The sequence below is a fragment of the Lissotriton vulgaris genome, chromosome 3_2, assembly GCF_964263255.1.
Source record: "Lissotriton vulgaris chromosome 3_2, aLisVul1.2, whole genome shotgun sequence".
Classification (NCBI taxonomy): Eukaryota; Metazoa; Chordata; class Amphibia; order Caudata; family Salamandridae; genus Lissotriton; species Lissotriton vulgaris.
In genome coordinates, this window is record NC_141690.1 from 277,350,804 (window position 1) to 277,369,301 (window position 18,498).

Consider the following 18,498-nt stretch of genomic DNA (forward strand, 5'->3'; position numbering starts at 1 on the left):
GTCCATCCCTCCATCCATCCATCCATCCATCCATCCATCAATCCCTCCATCCATCCCTCCATCCAGCCATCCATCTGTCCAGCCACCCATCCATCCATGCATCCATTCCTTTATTCATCCACCCACTCATCCAACCATCCCTCCATCCATCCATCCTCCATCCACCCACCCATCCTACCATCTATCCATCTATCCATCCATCCACCCATCCATCTATCCATCCATCCCTCCATCCATCCATCCCTCCCTCCCTCCATCCATCCATGCATCCATGCATCTATCCCTCCATTCACTCACCCATCCATCCCTCTGTCCATCCATTCATCCATCCATCCACCCACCCATCCATCTCTTCATCCATCCATGCATCCATCCCTCCATCCAGCCAACCACCCACCCATCCCTCCATCCATCCATGCATCCATCCTTCCCTCCATTCACCCACCCACCCATTCATCGATCGATCCATCCCTTCATTTATCCCTCCCTCCATCCCTCTTTACATCCCTCCGTCCATCCCTCCATCCATCCATCCTCCATCCACCCACCCATCCACCCATAGATCCATCCCTCCTTCATACATCCATGCATCCATCCATCCTTCTTTCTATCCATCCCTTCATCCATCCCTCCATCCACCCACCCATCTATCCATCCCCCCATCGATCCACCCATCCATCCCTCTATCCATCCATCCATCCCTCCACCCACCCACCCACCCATGCCCTGTCACATATACATGTATGTATGTGTTATTTATGTAGCACAAACCTCCCCAAAGGCAGCGGAGCACAGTGCGGGGGTGAAGAAAGCATGAGGGCCAGGAGTGAGTGATGGCTGCTGTGGGCGGGTCCTGCTCTGTGACGCGGTGTTCTTCAAAGAGAGGATTCCTCAGCTCTTTCCTCAGTGGATGCAGCGCTGGGGCGGCCCTGAAGGACACAGAGACGCTGTCCAGGATCACAGGTGCGTCACAGGTGCGTCGATGCAGACGGCCTGATCTTTGTATTTCCTTTCACCTTTCTTCGCCTGCCATCCTCGGTGTCCTGGCTGTGGGGTGTGAGAGCCCCAGAGATGGTTTTGGAAATGATGCGGCGTGTCTTGAAGAGGGTGCGGCCGGCAGGGGGCTAATGGAGGCCCATCAGGATGGGGTGACGTCATCCGTTCCTTCAGGCCCTGGACGCCATGCTGTGATAAACTATGTGTCCTTTTGCAATACTAAATCACAGTCGAAATATCAACAGATATATTAAGACCATCATGTACACTCCCGAAATATAATCTTAAGGAGTTATTCCAGGTAAATGTGTACTTACCTTAGCAATATTTCGGGATTACAAATTGTGATCACAAATGATATCCTCGGGGTCGATCCTGTGACGTACAACTGCAGTTACATTAGGGGGACTTGAATAGCACACACCCTGCCTCTGCTGTGACGTCCCAACGCTTCCCCCATACTTCTGGGGTTTGCACCTAACATCTCAGACCTAGTCCAGCTGTGGTGACGTGTTCCAGGGGTCGCGTTCTTGTCCAGTTCTCGCTTTGAAACCCATTCATCTATGTTATGGATTCCTCCATGGACGCTTGATTGTAGCCAGAGAAGGGTTCTTTCAATTGCTCATATGGCCTTCTACGTTGATAAACACGGCCATTGCCAGGTGGGTGGTTGACGCGTGTGATATTTCTGGGGGAGGTGCTGGTGACCCCTGTTATACCTGGTTGTGTGTTTGAAGTCCTCTGTGACGCACGCCTTCAGCTGTCATTGTCTTTCTTGGCATGGGTGCACTGTGAGCATGGGACACCCAACTCCGTGATTTATCTGCGCTCTGCTGGGTGTGTGCAAGATGTGGAGGGCTTTGTTTGAACTGTGTGTGTGTGTGTTTGCCGTCACATGCTCAAATGCATTTGTTACTGTTTGACAGCAAGTGTTTGCATTTTTTCTTGCTGTTTACTTTAATTTACTTATTTTACTCTAAATAAGTGCTGTTTCCATGAGTTTTGAGGAATAACCCATTATGTCCTGATGAAGATCCCGAAAGACTGTGGAGAGGACCAAAACGTCAACTCAAATCAGTGATGGTGTGAATAGTTATAAAGAGTTCTCAGCCATTGACAGAAAACGAGGCAGAGGGGCTGCAATTGCAGGTAACCAGGAATTGTGATTCCTCAGGAAGTGGCCCAGATCACACAGGTATCTTTACCAGTACATGGGCTGCAGAAACGCCACACCTGCTGTAGGGTCTGTTGGCTCAGTGGAGCTGATGACGAGGAGAAGGCTGGACATGTCTCCTGGCCATGAAGGTGGTCTAAGTCCATGAATAGCCTCCTGGGTCAAACAGATTTTTTTAAACTTTAAGGATAATTAATACTCTCCCTTCACAGACTTAGGCAAATTTAGACATGATATCGAGATAATGTTTCTCCATATTTTATTGACTTAAACATTCACTCTCTTTGCCTCCAGCTCTTTATCTTTGGTTTCCTCTCGTTGACTCTCGCTTGTATTTTCTCACATCCTTGTTTTTTTTCTCACTTTCTGTACTTTTTATTCTCTCAGACTATTTGTCTCTTTTCTTTGTGCATTATTTCCATTCTGTCTTCTCAGTTTCATTTCTTTTGTTCTGAAATCCTTATTCTCGGACCTTGTTTCTTTTTATGTCAATCTCTAGCTTCAGTTCTCATTTTTCTGCACTTCCTCGTTTCCGTCTTTCGCTTCTTTCCTCTATTCTTTCCCTACCTGTTTCGCTGTTTTTTTCACAGTTTCTTCAACTCATTCTATCTGCTTCCTTCTACGTTTGTTCTCTTTCTATTTCTTTCACACTCTTTCTGTACTCTGTCTCTTGTATTATAATTCTCTCTTCTTATCTTTTTTCTTGTTTTTCCTCTTTTTTACACCTTGCTTTCTTATTCCGTTACACCTTTTTTTACACATTTCACCCTCTTTTCATTCTCTCACTGTCTCTTTGTCTGTTTTTGTCTCCCTTTCTGCCCATCCCTTACTTCCAGTGTTCTCCTCTCAGTCTCTCTCCGGGTAGTAGTGTGGGGGGGGGGGGAGAGGGGAGGGGGTACAGATAAAGATCACCCTTTCTCAGTGCATCTGAGTGGCTAACAGATTTTGCTTCCAGCAGAGTCTGAACTCATCCAAGAATCCTCACGCGATTGTCCTATTTTTGATGGGTTTGTGTATTCCGAATAAGACAAGTTTCCAAGGTCACCCCTGACCAGAGGCGCAACTAGAGCGGGGGGGGGTCGCTACTAAAAATGTCGGAGGGCGGGGCTAATTCTTCCAGCAATAGGCAGAGTGGAGATGAAGGGGTGCAAAAACAACAAAGCCACGTTAACAAGTAAATGGTCTTTTAAAGACCGGTGAAGTGCTCGGGTGCGGCTGTGTGTGTGCCCGGGATCTGTCTCAGCCCGGGCTGCCACACACGAGGGGGGGGGGGCTGAAGCCCTTTGAGCCCAATGGGCGTTGCCCGCCTGCCCCTGACATCATCACCCTTCCAGTCTTATGAGACTCTGCACTATGACCTCTCGGACATACTCGGGGTCTCCTGGGCTCGACCCTCTCCTGCTTCAGGCTGTGAGGTTACTGCTGGCGATACACCCCCCCCCCACAAACTGAGCCATAGAGTTCCCCACCTCTCTCTTCCCTTCCCTCCCCTCCCCTCCCATGACCTCACCCCTCTGGACAGTGCACCCCACTGCCCCAGGACCTGTCAGCTCCCCCACCTCTTTCTTCCCTTCCCTCCCACGCCATGACCTCACCCCTCAAGATGGTGCACCCCCAGGGTCGGATTGATAATGCGGGCACTCGGGAAATGGCCGAAGGGCTGGTAGCCGAGTTCTAGCTGGGGTTGCTTTTTTGGACAGCCTGGGGGCTGTCTGTGCTGCTAGGATGCATTATTCAACACAAAGAAGGGAAAAGGGCCGTTCCTGTTTAGACTCTACTACCCATGGCCCCCAAATTAATACAAATGTTCACACAAAGAGGGAAGTGTAGAGTACACGATGGACACAATTAAGACAAATATCTCAATTTGGAAAAACTGCCCTCACTCACATACCAAAGTATGTGACATGCTTTATCATAGGGCCTGCTACAAACGCCCTGGTGTAGCCACATCCAGGGTGGAGTATAAGGGAGGGGGAATAAATATTAAATTCCACACTACTAGACGTACAACAAAAATAGTTTCAATACAAACAACATGTAACACAAAATGAGGTGAAAAACTGTGCAGAACACCCTGTGGCTGAACTGATAGTGTGACAAAAAAGTGCAGTACAAGGAAGTGATTAAAACTGATTAAGGGTGCCAATAGAAAAGAAATACTTTATTCACCATAGTTTGGTACCCCTACCAGGATTAAAAATAACAAAAGGATGGGAAATGTCTTAATGAGAAAATGAGGTTCCTCAAGACTTCCCTCCTACCACTGCTGAAGTCAACATGTTTCGACCGCTAGATATGTGCCGAGAAAGGTCACTCCGGTCTTCGTCAGGACTGTCGCAATCAGCGCCACTGTAGGCCCTCCCGTAATTCGGTCAGTGGACCCTCAGAAAGAAGTATGTCTACTGGGTCCGTACTCTTCCTGGTTTAGTAAATCACAAGTGGAGGCTGATCCCAATAGTGTGGGAATACATTCACTGTAAGGGAGGAGAGAGAGCTTGGTAAAACCCCCCGATTCTTGTAATCACTCTCTTCTTAAAGCCCCCCGTCTGTTGCCAGCCTCTTTATTCAAAATGTTATTCATGATGTGTTACAAGTTAGAAATAAAAACTGTATCAGTAATAGTGTATCTCCTATGCTTATGACCCGGATACTAGACTCCGTCCCCTCGGGGTTTAAAGCATCAATCAATCGTTCACCAATAGTAACAAATATAAATTGATTTACTTTCACTTATATACAAGATAAACTCAAGACATATTGTCAGGTCTGGCTCCTCTCCCCCACCTCTCTCTTCTCTTCCCTCCCACCCCATGACCTCATGCCTCAGGACGGTGCACACCTCCGCCCCAGGATCTGTAAGCTCACCCACCTCTCTCTTCCCTTCCCTCCCACCCCATGGCCTTACCCCTCTGGATGGTGCCCCCCACTGCCCCAGGATCTGTCTGCTCTCCCACCTCTCTCTTCCCTTCCTTTCCCTCCCACCCGAGACCTCACCCCTCAGGATGGTGCAATGCACCCCATCGCCCCAGGATATGTCTGCTCCCCCACTTCCCTCTTCCCTCAGCTCCCACCCTGTGACCTCAGCCCTCAGGATGGCGCACCCCACTGCCCCACGATCTGTCAGTCCCCGGTCTGGCTCCTCTCCCCCACCTCTCTCTTCCTTGTAGAAAAGCAGATTTTCTCTAGTTATCATCAATCACTGCTTTGGCGTTAATCGCCTCTGATCTACTCGTTTATTAGCTAATCAAATAAAGAGGCAGGCGCTGGCAATCTGGAAAGCAATGAACAGGTTTATTTTTCCAGGGGAGAACACGTCAATTCAGACAGACGAAATGCCTGCTCGAGGTGCTCTAGCTGTACCTCTGTGGAGGAGGGTGGCAATCACATGGATGGGACAGAGGGCCCCAGAGATGTCGCAGTGGCTTAAGGATGTGGGGGAATGGTCCCTGGCGGAGGAAACCTTCATGCAAACCGTGCGTAGAGATGTAAAGCTACAGGACGACCTGCTTGCGTGCAGAATGATGCGAGTGGTGGGAGAGGCAGCCGAGGATTCAGATGGCACAAGTGCGGAGTTGTTCACCCCTGGGGATACAGGGTCTGAGGATGAGGGTGACGGGGAGGGAGAGGGAGGGCAGTGAGTTGGGGGAGTGCCTGGCCGTACACGCACGTGTAGGATACAATTGGGAGGAATTGTGTTTTGGTATCTGAAGGTTTCATTCCTAATCTAAGTAACGATTGCTGTACTATCTGCCGATAGGAGTGCCATAATGAGGTGAACGAACTGTATACACATGTCTTAGTCATGAATGCCGAAGTTTTGGGGGGGGGTTCCATTGGGGAGTTGGGGGGTAACCTGTATAAAAGATAAATAAAAGCAGATCAGAATATCCTGCCGCGCAGTTACATTGCTAGGTTCATGGCCTGGCTTACATGCTACCACCTACCGCCGCCCGGCCTTCGGGTTGTGGGCTGATGGGCACTGTGCACAGAAGTATGTTATTTGACGTAATGTTGTTGCTTTATTGAAGCTGTCGGCGCAACTGTTATATGCTATCATTGTCTGCGACAAAAATAAAGTTTAAAAAAAAAAACTGTACCTCTGTGGCATAGCCTTTTATATACAATCTTGACTGTTTATTGCAGGGTAACACATTCCTGAGAGTGGTTTATTACATCCCTGGAATCCCCACTTCCAACTTGTTCCCACACATACCCAACAGCAAATGTCCACCACCCTGGTCCCAGCAGGTGATTGTTATTGCGCAGCTGGGCATTCCGGGAGGGTCTGAAGTATGCAGGATCGGTCAGATCTAAGAGGGTTGTGTCATTGATTAAGTCCGACCCCTTTGATGGGGAGCGAGTTTCTACTGTAGGGGGGTCATAAACTGTATCCGCAGGGGCTCGTTATTGCCTGGGACTGGATCGAACAGCCAGGTGTAGGGGAGGAGGTTATCAATGGGCCTGTTCTTGCAAGGGGGATGAAAGGATATAGGCGGTAGGCACGGGAAGTGGCTCCGGGGCTGGGTCGCGCTGAGGATGCTTTATGACTCTAGCATGTGTGCTTTGGGGTTAGCAGAGCGCGGGGGATGACTGCAAGGTCAGGGGGACGCGCTAGTGATCGGCAATGCACGATATGGCCGCGTTATCTAAAATGGGTGCCGTTTACGTGCATGCAATGGCTCTTGTTAGGCAAGATGGCGCCGGCGATGTTCACGTCTGTCGATTATATTTCAACATTCGCCCCTTTGAACATTCCAAGACATCTTGCTAATCTATTTCAATCTCCATGATATTCTGTATCTCTGTGTCATACATTGCATTAATTCGTTCTATACGAGTATCTCCAGTCTTTGGACATAAAGAGTTCAGACATAGAGAACACAAGGGCAGTATGCATTGTATCCCCAAACAGCAGCCACATATTATGAAAACTGGTACCAAGATGATCATCAACAGTTTCCAACCCCGATCTTTTAATATGCCCCAAAACCAGCTCCCAAGTGTCCAAGTCTCTTGTTCTTGGTGGGTCTCTGATGCCAGTCTGTGAAGGTGTTCAATTGCCTTATAGACAGAAGGCAAGCCATCAGGGACAAAAGTGCAACAGCTGGCACTGATGATGCGGCATGCCCCTCCACGGTCTGCCAGTACAACATCTAAAACAAGGCGATTCTGCAAAGCCAACAGGCGGACCGCTTGACGTTTGGCGGTGTTATTAGTGAGGTGTCCGGCAGGTGCAGGGTAGGCTGAAGGCAGAATAAAAGCAATGTAGCATGTGCCCCCCCAGCCTTTTGGGAGCCAGGTGTAGGCTTTTGTACCACAGATGAAGTACATGTTGGGTGATGCAACAAATGAAGGGGGTTCGGCAGTGTTCAGTGTTCTCGTTATCTGGCAAGTGCTGTGGCCCACGATTTCAGTCCCATGGCCTTTGATGCAGACAAGACCTGGGACACTTACTACAGATAGGGCTACAGTTGTGGTTGCAGCTGTTCTTTTCTTTAGAAAGTAGAAGGTTGGTCTGGCTGGGTTATTCAGTATTTGCATTTCCACACGTTCTTTTGCAGGAATGTTCATTGGGAAAGTTGCGTTTGAAGTGAGAGGACAAAAGGGAGCTGTCGTTCTTCCAGGTTTGTTCAGCCAGAACTCGTTATAAAATTGTTTTATTGTCCCATCGGATGTGGCATTGTCTTTGTAGCTCTCTTGCAGGAGCATTAACCAGGCGAGGCAGGACCCTTGAACAGAGAAGGGTGAAGGGATGAAAGGAAGGGAGTGTTCAGTGGCATGTGGGAGCAGCCCACAGATCCAACAGTTCGTGGCATTTGCGGCAAGATTGTGTTGGTGCAACAACTGTACAAAAGAATTGTTCCAGAACTCTTAGCGTCGCTCTCAGAGTCGTGGTGCCAGTGAAACCAGATAGTGTTCCTTTTCAGTGGTGGGTTGCATGGTCGGTATCAGTGTTTGGTAAGCAGGTGCACTCTCTTCGATGATCCAGACTGTGACCATTAGCAAGAGACTGGCAAGAGATGCTGTGAGGAGTATGATTATCTTTATGCTGTGGATCTTGGCAGTCTTGGTGTCGTTGCGGCGGTTCTTCGGATGTCTGGGAGCTTCCATCACCTTCAAGAAGCTCGGTGACAGGCAGGACCACATACTTTTGTCTGGAGTTTCTCCTGGCAGCCTTTGCAGTGTTGGCTACCGCTCTGAGACTTTTTACTTAGTTAGTGGCCTGCTTTGTCGGAGGAGCACTCTCCTTTCGTCGCAAGTTGGACCCTTCTTTGGACGGCACTGTGGGGTCTGGAAACTCTGTTAGTTCAAGTGTCTCTGTTTCAGGTAACAACTCAGGGCGGGTCGATCTTTCATCAGGAGCTCTTCTTGGGTGTCCACGTCTTCTTTTGTTGCCAGTGGCAGTGCTATTCGTTTGCAGTGGTGAGCGTTTAGCCAGTTGTTCTTTCCTTCCACTCGAAGTGCAGTTTGGGTGGTGATTAAGGCTTGCCAGGGGCCCGTCCACCGGGGTTCCAAATTCTTCGACCTCTGGAAGTTCCGGATCAGGACGAAGTCCCCGGGTTTGATATCGTGTCCTGGGCCCCTGGATACATCTGGTATGGCTTGCTGCACCTGTTGGTGGATAACAGTTAGTTCGCTCATCAGTTTACACAAATAGTTAGACATGAGTATGTCCGGGACATCGTTAATGGTTGTTGGTTTCGGGGCCACCCAAATATTCATCGGCCTGCCGAAAACAACCTCGTACGGGGTCAATTGGTGTCTGGTTGGGGTGGAGCGCATGGATAGCAATGCCAGTGGAAGGGCATCGGGCCATTTTAGCCCAGTGGAGGTGACTATTTTGTCCAGTTTCAATTTCAGCTTGGCGTTGTGCCTTTCTACCAGGCCTGCTGACTGGAGGAGGAAAACGGCATGGAACTTTTGTTTTACTCCCAACCCCTACAGTATGTGTTTGATGGCCGACTGGTGCTGATGCTACCTAAGAGATCCGCCTCTAACAAAGCTCTGGAGACTCTTCACTGGTTGCCTATTAGGGTGCGCATCCAGTTTAAAGCTCTCTGCGTCATTCGTAGGATTGTGCAGGGGAAAGGCCCTTTCTTCCTGCGCAACTTGCTCACATGGTGCAATCTTACTCGTCTGCTGTGGTCGCAGGGTGCAGGTTTGATGCACATTCCTAAAACCAGAAGGGCCAGAATGGGAGGTAGACCCTTCAGTTTCCTGGTGGCACGCAGATGGAATACCTTACCCCTCAGGCTCCGTGTGGAGATTTCGGAGGTGCCTTTCTGGAGGGAATTTAAAAAAATTATTTTCCCTAGGGACTAGTTATGTGGACGGGATCACGGAAGCTGTTAAGGTGGGATGCTGGGGCCATTAACTAGTGCGGGGACACACTGGTTAGTGTAACCAGGCGCTGTATAAGCTCAGGATTATTTATTATTTATTATGACCTCAGCTATAAAATGGGGGCCATTGTCGCTCCATAAAACTCTACAAAGGCCGTATCGGGGGACGAATTCCTTCAGCAATACCTTTGCAGTGGTAGCGGCGGTATTGTCACGAGTGGGGTATGATTCTACCCATTTGCTGAAGGCGCACACAATAACTAGAACGTATTTCAGACCATGGCACCTTTCTAGTTTAATGTAATCCTTTTGTAGGATTTCGAAGGGCTGGTTGGGTACTCCAAACCCTCCCCGTGGTACTACTGTCCCTTTCCCTGGGTTGTGTTGCAGGTATACCATGCATTGTTGCACTAGGTGTTTTGCTGAGTCTGCTATCTTGCCGTTATGCCATACCCTAGCAATCAGTTCGGTCATGGGAGCGGATCCTTTGTGTGCGGGTAGGTGTGCCATGGTCAATATGGGGATCAGATAGGCGTTAGGTAGCAGCCATTTGTCTCTGTCTTTTGTCCTCCAGCAGCCTTCGTCGTCTTTCAGTCCCATTCGAGCCCATTCAGTCAGTTCATGTGGGGTACTCGGCAGTTGGATGTCTCTTATAGTGGACATAGCATCTGTCCATTTCTCAGCTTGTAACCTAGGGCCAGATGTAGATAATCAGCATTTACCGATTCTAAAATACCGAATTATACCGATTCGGTATTTTAGAATCTGTAAATGCTATGTAGGTATCCAATCGGTAAATTTGACCGCATCTGTAAAATTCGGTAAATACCGAATCAGTATTTACCGATTCAGTATTCCCCATTCATTCCTATAGGCATTAAGGCCCATAGGAATGAATGGGAATTACCGAATAGGTAAATACCGATTCAGTAAAAGGGGGGAAACATTGAAGGGTGGCAGGGTGTCACTTTGACACCCTGTTGCACCCCTGAATTGTGTATGGGTGCACATGTGGCACACATACATGCCCTAAGGGCATGTATGTCTGCCACATGGGACTGTTATTATTTGCAAAAAATTTGCACTTTTTAGGGTTTTCGAAATTTACCACCAACTTGTGGTTGGTGGTAAAAAACGAATCCTAAAATGAGAAAATCACTCATTTGAGTGTTCCCTACATATCAGGATTCAAATAGGTATTTAAGAATTCGGTAATTTACAGATTCCTTAAATTACTGATTCGGTAAATTACCGAATCCTTAATTTAGGCCCCTACATATGAAAAGCCTAATTCCGGTCGGTAACGGACGAAATTCAGTAATTTTGGCCGCTACTGGCCGGAATTAGGCATCCTACATCTGGCCCCTAGTCACATATATTCGTGTTGCAGTTCTGTCTTCGGCTGTGGCTCGGGCAGTAACGTCAGCTAGTGCATTTCCCTGTCCAATAATGTCCATCACTTTCTTATGTGCTTGGCATTTAATTACTGCTAGCTGCTTGGGGAGGAGGACTGCTTCAGTTAAAGCGGAAACTAGATCTCCGTGTAGGATGGGTGTGCCGTGCGAGGTCAGGAATCCTCTTTCCCTCCACAGGAGCGCGAAGTGATGAACCACCCGAAAGCGTACTGGCTGTCCGTGTATATGTTTACTGTCTTTCCTGCGGCTAAGATGCATGCTCGTGTGAGGGCAATCAGTTCTGCCACCTGCGCGGATTGTTGGGCAATGCGGGTTGTTTCTATTATGGTTTGGGCAGTGGTGACGGGGTATGCAGCTGAGGTCGTGCCATCTGGGAGTTTGATACAAGAGCCATCTACCCATAGTTCCCCGTCAGGTTTTGGAAAAGCAGTGTCTCGGAGATCTACCCTGCTCCTTGTCTGTTCGTCGGTGAGGGTCACACAGTCATGTAGAGGAGTCACGCTGGGGTCGTTTTCGGGCAGAGGTAACAATGTAGTTGGATTCAGAGTGGTGCATCGCTTCAGAGTAATGTGTGGCACTAGCCGGGTCAACTCGTATCCTGTCAGTCGTGCACTAGTCAGATGTTGGGTTTTGGTTTGATTCAGGAGCGTGTTAACTGCATGGGGTACTAACACTGTAAGGGAGTTGGAGAGTACTATTCCCTCACTCTGGCGGATCGAAACTGCTGCAGCTGCTACGGCGCATAAGCACGCCGGTAACGCTCTGGCTACTGGGTCGAGGGTGGCTGAGAAATAAGCGCAAGGGCGCTGCTTGGGACCAATCGATTGTGTTAGGACAGATTAGGCACATCCCTCTCTTTCGTGTGTATTGAGGGAAAATGGCTTAGAGTAGTCTGGGGTTCCTAAAACGGGTGCTGAACAAAGGGCATCTCGTAATTCTTTGAACAACGTCTGTCATTCGGGGGTCCAAGGGAGAGGTAATGGAGTGTCTTTGGCTAGTAGGGAAAGTAGGGGTTTGACTATGAGACTGAAGTTTGGCAACCACTGTTGACAGAATGAGGTGAGGCCTACCAAAGAGCGGACTTGCTTCTGGGTCTTGGGGACTGGAGTGTCTAGAATAGTCTGGATTCTGTCAGGCGTGAGCTTCCTCCCTTCCTCTGATAAGAGGTGTCCTAGATACGTGACTTAGGGTTTGCAAAACTGCAATTTCTTTCGGGAAACTTTGAGGCCATTCTTTGCAAGGAAGTGTAAAAGCTGGATGGTGGCAGTGACTGCTAGTGGAGTGGTGTCTGCTGCTAAAAGGATATCGTCTACATACTGTATCAACGCCACCCCGTCTGGTAACTGAACTTCGTCTAACTGTCTTTTGAGCGCCTGGCTGTAGATGCTCAGGCTCTCAGTGTACCCCTGGGGTGCTCGACAAAATCTGTACGAGCGGGATCCTAGGGTAAATCCAAAGAGATAGCGGCTGTCTTGGTGAATGGGCACGGAGAAGAAGGCGTTCTTAAGGTCAATTATGGTGAACGTGATGGCAGTGGACGGGATTAGAGTCAGGATGGTGGTGATGTCAGAGACTACAGGGTACTGTGGCACAACTATTTTGTTGATCTCTCGTAGGTCAATGATGAAGCGGTATGCTTTCCAAGCTCCCTCTCTCTTTGTCTCTTAATGATCGGTAAGATCGGACTGTTACAGACATTGCTCACTACCTCCTCTACTACTCCTGCTTCTACCAGTGACTGTATTATTTCAATCAATGCTTTCTCGCCCTCTGGTGATATCTTGTACTTGGGTACTTTCAGTAAGGTTGCGTTCTGTCGTATTGTCACATGCACTGGGTCTATCATCATTCATCCTACGTCTGAGTCAGCCTTAGCCCACAAGTGCAGTGGTAATGTGTCCAGTAGGGATACGTCTGCTTCGGTAATGGTGTACATGTGTTGGGATGGGTGAGGTCTTAGGTGGTGATGGTTGTCATATAAGATGACTCGGACTCCGTCAGGCGAGCATCTGATGGTCGCTCGAAAATGCTTCAGCAGATCGAGACCCATAATGGGGTATTGGAGGAGAGGAGAAATGTTGTGTTGATTATATTTTCTCCTAGGTCAAAGGGGATCGGTTTAGATAAGGGGTTAGTGGAGGGCGCACCATCAAATCCTATTGATGTCACGTGTGAGCCAGACAAGGGTGCCCTTGAAATCAGTCGCTTAGATAATGCACTACGTGTTGCTCCCGTGTCTACCAGAAATGGTAACTTCATGATCAGGACCTTTGCGGTAACATAAGGGCCTTGCTGGTCAACATAGAGCTCAACTGGATCCCTCCCTTGCCATAGGCAGTCCTATGCAAAGTCGTACGTGTTGTCGTAGTCAGACTGTTGGTACGCATTCTGTCGGGGACGGTCAAATGCATTTACTCTACCGGGTCTCTCTTCACTAGCGCCGTTTGCGTACCCTCTCCCACGTCCTCTACCTCTCAGTCCATTTGTCAATTCTCTTGCCCCTTTTTCCTTATTCATTCCTAACAGGATCGGGCATTGGGATTTCCAGTGTCCGTACCCTCTACAAAATGCGCACTGATCCTCTCCTAAGTCCCGACGTCCAGCGTAGGGTGTGGAGACATTATTTCTGGGTGGTGGTGTTCGAGGGATATTTTGCTGATATCCTCCCTTGTACTGTTCTTTCCCTAGGTTCACCCCTTGTAACTGCGCTATCATAACTCGTTCTTTTAAATCCTTCTTTTTCTTTTCGGTGGCCCTATCGTTTTCGTTTTTCTTGTGTTCATAATACTGGGCCATCTGGAGGATGGCCGTAGGTTTACAGGCCGCCCAACTGCTTTCGCTGGTCTGTAGCTTCTGCGATACCTCTGGTAAGAGACCCTTACATAGTTCTGTACGAACAAGTGATGTCCGGTCGCAGTGGACATGTCTTGTCCACTATAATTGGAGAACACTGTTTCGAACCGATAGAAGTATTCTGAGACATCTTCTTGGGGTTTCTGACGGCAAGCGGTTACTATGGACCAATCTATCTTTTTCTCAGGAATCAGGGATTTACTTTTTGTACTATCTTGTCCGAGAGGTCTAATATGGCTTTTACAGGTTTCTGTCCAGGGTTTTGTTGTTTGTCTAGTACATCAAGTTGTTCCCAGGTATGACCGAACAGATCGGAGTGTTCTATTTTACTGATCTGTTTCCATACATCAGCTGGCAGGCATAGCCCAAAGAACAAGTCGATGTCGGCAAGCGTCATAATTGTCGATCCTAGTGCGGTACCTAATAGAGTGTAAAACGCGGTGGGATTCTTTCGCAAGTCCGGCAAGGATTTGCAGAACGTCAGGATGTCCTGTCTATCCCAAGGCTGATATACCCAATTATAAACCACTCTCCCTTCGGCGTCCTGGTGATTTATGTCATCGTGAGTTCCATGTCCTCTAGGGGGGACCCAATAGGGGGCAACTTCCTTTATGGGCATCATATTGTCTAGTCTCTCTATCGGAGGCGCTGTCATTTCCGATGTCGTGTTTTTGACTACCCGTCCTTGTTCTATGAGGTGGCTGAAGACTTTTAGGGTATAGGAGAAAAGTTCCACCACATCACAATCATTTTTGTCTCCTGTATCTACCTTCCTGTATAGAGTCATGAGTCGGTCAGGCCCCATTTTCTTGTACTTTTCCTTATGAGCCGTAAGGGTGTAATAGCAAAAACGCAAGATAAAGTGTCGCTTGTGATTTTCCACATAAGAGTTACATATATCTGTTATATATTCTTCTGTTTCCTTCCTGTCTACCAGAGTTTTGACGATTTTCTCAATACCTGCTCGCTCACTCCTACTCAACCACGGGATTCTTACCGGCCCTTTTTCTGTTGTTTCGGTTCTTACTGGTGTGTCGTTTGATGAGGTATCAGGCACGAGAGGCTCGGTCGGCACAGAGGCCGAGGGTACCGAAGCCCTGGCGCTACCTTCGGTTATGTTCTGAGAATCTTGGTGTTGTATTAGAGGATGAGTAGGGGCATAAGTAGGTGGCATGTAGATAATTGGTGGACCTAGGAGTAAATCGTCATCTAACTTCTGTTTTGATGATAACTCAGGGTAAAGAGCCGAGGGCGCTCTGACAGGGCATTGTCCTGAGATCTCTGATTCTCGCTCTTTCCTAGCATTTTCTCTTTCCTTAATCTCCTCTTCTAACTTTTTACCAGCTTGGTGAGCTGATTTCCGTAGTTCCTTATCTAATCTTGCTTCATCTTTCTTCTTTCGTTGAATCGTTTCTTTTCGCCACATGCAGAGACTATCAAGCATAGTTGGCGTAGTTTTCTTTTTGCGTAGAGCTTTCTCTAGTGTTTCTATTTTATCGGGGTCAAAAGATCCCATCAGTGGCCACTGAATATCTCGATCTGTTTTAGTACTTTTATGCCATAGTTTACTGTAAGCTACAGCGACTAATCCATATTTTACATACATGTCCTTATTAGGGGTGCCCTCCGGTGGAGGCGGATGACTGACCTCGAATTAGCGGTCCGGGCAGAACCAATTACCAATCAGTGGGGAGAAGATAGGCATGACGTATAATCGGACAAATGAAGATCTCAAACAATGGTGGACAAGGATCCACACTACCTATCCTTCACTGTCTGTAAAGAGAGAGAACGTTCCTATTCTTCGTTGTTTGCAAGCAGGGAATATCTAAAAAAGAACCAAATATCTTAAGAACCAAAGAGCGTAATACTAGTATTTTCAAATCAAACAATTCCAATGCAGTCAAACAATCAATCAGATGGATAAACCATCCTACCATTCAGACGTATAACGTCCTACCAATCAGACGTATAGACGTCCTACTCGACCTTACCCGGACCGTTTGGATAGTTCTTCATCTTTCACTTCCAGCGCCCGATCATCCTCTGTTCTCCGTTTTTGCCGCAGCACTTCTGTGTGATCCCAGTTAGGACCGTAGATCACTCGAGAGAGTTCCGTTCGGAACCGGTGAAGTTCGGATGATCGACTGCCAGACAAGGGTCTCTTTCAGGAAGGTGGACTTTTCTGATCGTTGCAGTCGTTCTCTCTGTCGTTAGGACCTCCCTACCGGACCCACGTGTCGCTGATGGGCCCTGCGTTGGGACGCCAATTGTAGAAAAGCAGATTTTCTCTAGTTATCATCAATCACTGCTTTGGCGTTATTCGCCTCTGATCTACTCGATTATTAGATTAATCAAATAAAGAGGCAGGCGCTGGCAATCTGAAAAGCAATGAACAGGTTTATTTCTCCAGAGGAGAACACGTCAATTCGGACAGACGAAATGTCTTCTCGAGGTGCTCTAACTGTACCATTTGTGGCATAGCCTTTTATATACAATCTTGACTGTTTATTACAGGGTAACACATTCCTGACAGTGGTTTATTACATCCCTGGAACCCCGCTTCCAACTTGTTCCCACACATACCCAACAGCAAATGTCCCCCACCCTGATCTCAGCAGGTGATTGTAATCACGCAGCTGGGCATTCCGGCAGGGTCTGAAGTATGCGGGATCGGTCAGATCTATGAGGGTTGTGTCATTGATTAATTCCGACCCCTTTGATGGGGAGCAAGGTTCTACTGTACGGGGGTAATAAACATTATCCGCAGGGGCTGGTTATTGCCCGGGACCAGATGGAACAGACAGGTGCAGGGGAGGAGGTTATCGATGGGCCTGTTTGTGCGAGAGGGATGAAAGGACATGGGCGTTAGGCACGGGAAGTGGCTCCGGGGCTGGGTCGCGCTGAGGATGCTTTATGACTCTAGCATGTGTGCTTGGGGGTTGGCAGAGTGCGGGGGATGACTGTGAGGTCAGGGTGACGTGCTGGTGATTGGCAATGCACAAAATGGCCTGGGTATCTAAAATGGGTGCCGTTTACGTGCATATAATGGCACTTGTTAGGCAAGATGGCGCCGGCGATATTCACGTCTGTCGATTATATTTCAACATCACCCCCATGACCTCACCCGCCAGGACGGTGCACCCCACTGCCCCAGGATCTGTCTGCTCCCCCACCTCTCTCTTCCCTTCCCTCCCACCCTGTGACCTTGCCCCTCAGTATGGTGCACCCCACCGCCTCAGGATCTGTATGCCCCCACACCTCTCTCTTCCCTTCCCTTCCCTTCCCTCCCACCCTATGACCTTACCCCTCAGGACGGTGCACCCCAGCGCCCCAGGATCTGTCCGTTCACCCACCTCTTTCTTCCCTTCCCTCCCACCCCATGACCTCACCCCTCAGGATGGTGTACCCCACCGCCCCAGGATCTGTCTGCTCCCCCACCACTCTCTTCCCTTCCCTCCCACCCTGTGGCCTCATCCCTCAGGACGGTGCACCCCACCACCCCAGGAACTTTCTGCTCCCCCACCTCTCTCTTCCCTTCCCTTCCCTCCCACCCTGTGACCTCACCCCTCAGGACGGTGCCCGCCACCACCCTGGGATCTGCCTTCCCTTCCCTCCCACCCCTGTGACCTCACCCCTCAGGACATTGCATTCCACCCCCCCAGGATCTGTCTGCTCCCCCACCTCTCTCTTCTCTTCCCTCCCACCCCTTGACCTCAACCCTCAAGACGGTGCACCCCACCACCCCAGGATCTGTCCACTCCCCCACCTCTCTCTTCCCTTCCCTCCCACCCCTGTGACCTCAGCCCTCAGGACGGTGCACCCCACCACCCCAGGATCTGTCCCCTCCCCCACCTCTCTCTTCCCTTCTCTCCCACCCCCGTGACCTCAACCCTCAAGACGGTGCACCCCACCGCCCCAGGATCTGTCCGCTTCCCCACCTCTCTCTTCCCTTCTCTCCCACCCCCGTGACCTCAACCCTCAAGACGGTGCACCTCACCACCCCAGGATCTGTCCGCTCCCCCACCTCTCTCTTCCCTTCCCTCCCACCCGGTGACTTCAAACCTCAACACGGTGCACCCCACCACCCCAGGATCTGTCCGCTCCCCCACCTCTCTCTTCCCTTCCCTCCCACCCCGTGACCTCACCCCTCAGGACGGTGCCCCCACCTCCCCAGGATCTGTCCGCTCCCCCACCTCTCTCTTCCCTTCCCTCCCACCCGTGACCTTACCCCTCAGGACGGTGCACCCCACCGCCCAAGGATCTGTACGCTCCCCCACCTCTCTCTTCCCTTCCCACCCACCCCTGTGACCTCAGCCCTCAGGACGGTGCCCCCCACCACCCCAGGATCTGTCCCTTCCCCACCTCTCTCTTCCCTTCCCTCCCACCCCGTGACCTCACCCCTCAGGACGGTGCACCCCACCGCCCCAGGATATTTCCCCTCCCCCACCTCTCTCTTCCCTTCCCTCCCACCCCTGTGACCTTACACCTCAGGACGGTGCCCCCCACCACCCCAGGATCTGTCCGCTCCCCACCTCTCTCTTCCCTTCCTTCCCACCCCTGTGACCTCACCCCTCAGGACGGAGCACCCCACCGCCCCAGGATCTGTCCCTCCCCCACCTCTCTCTTCCCTTCCCTCCCACCCCGTGACCTCACCCCTCAGGACAGTGCACCCCACCACCCCAGGGTCTCTCAGCTTAAGGTCCGGCTTCTC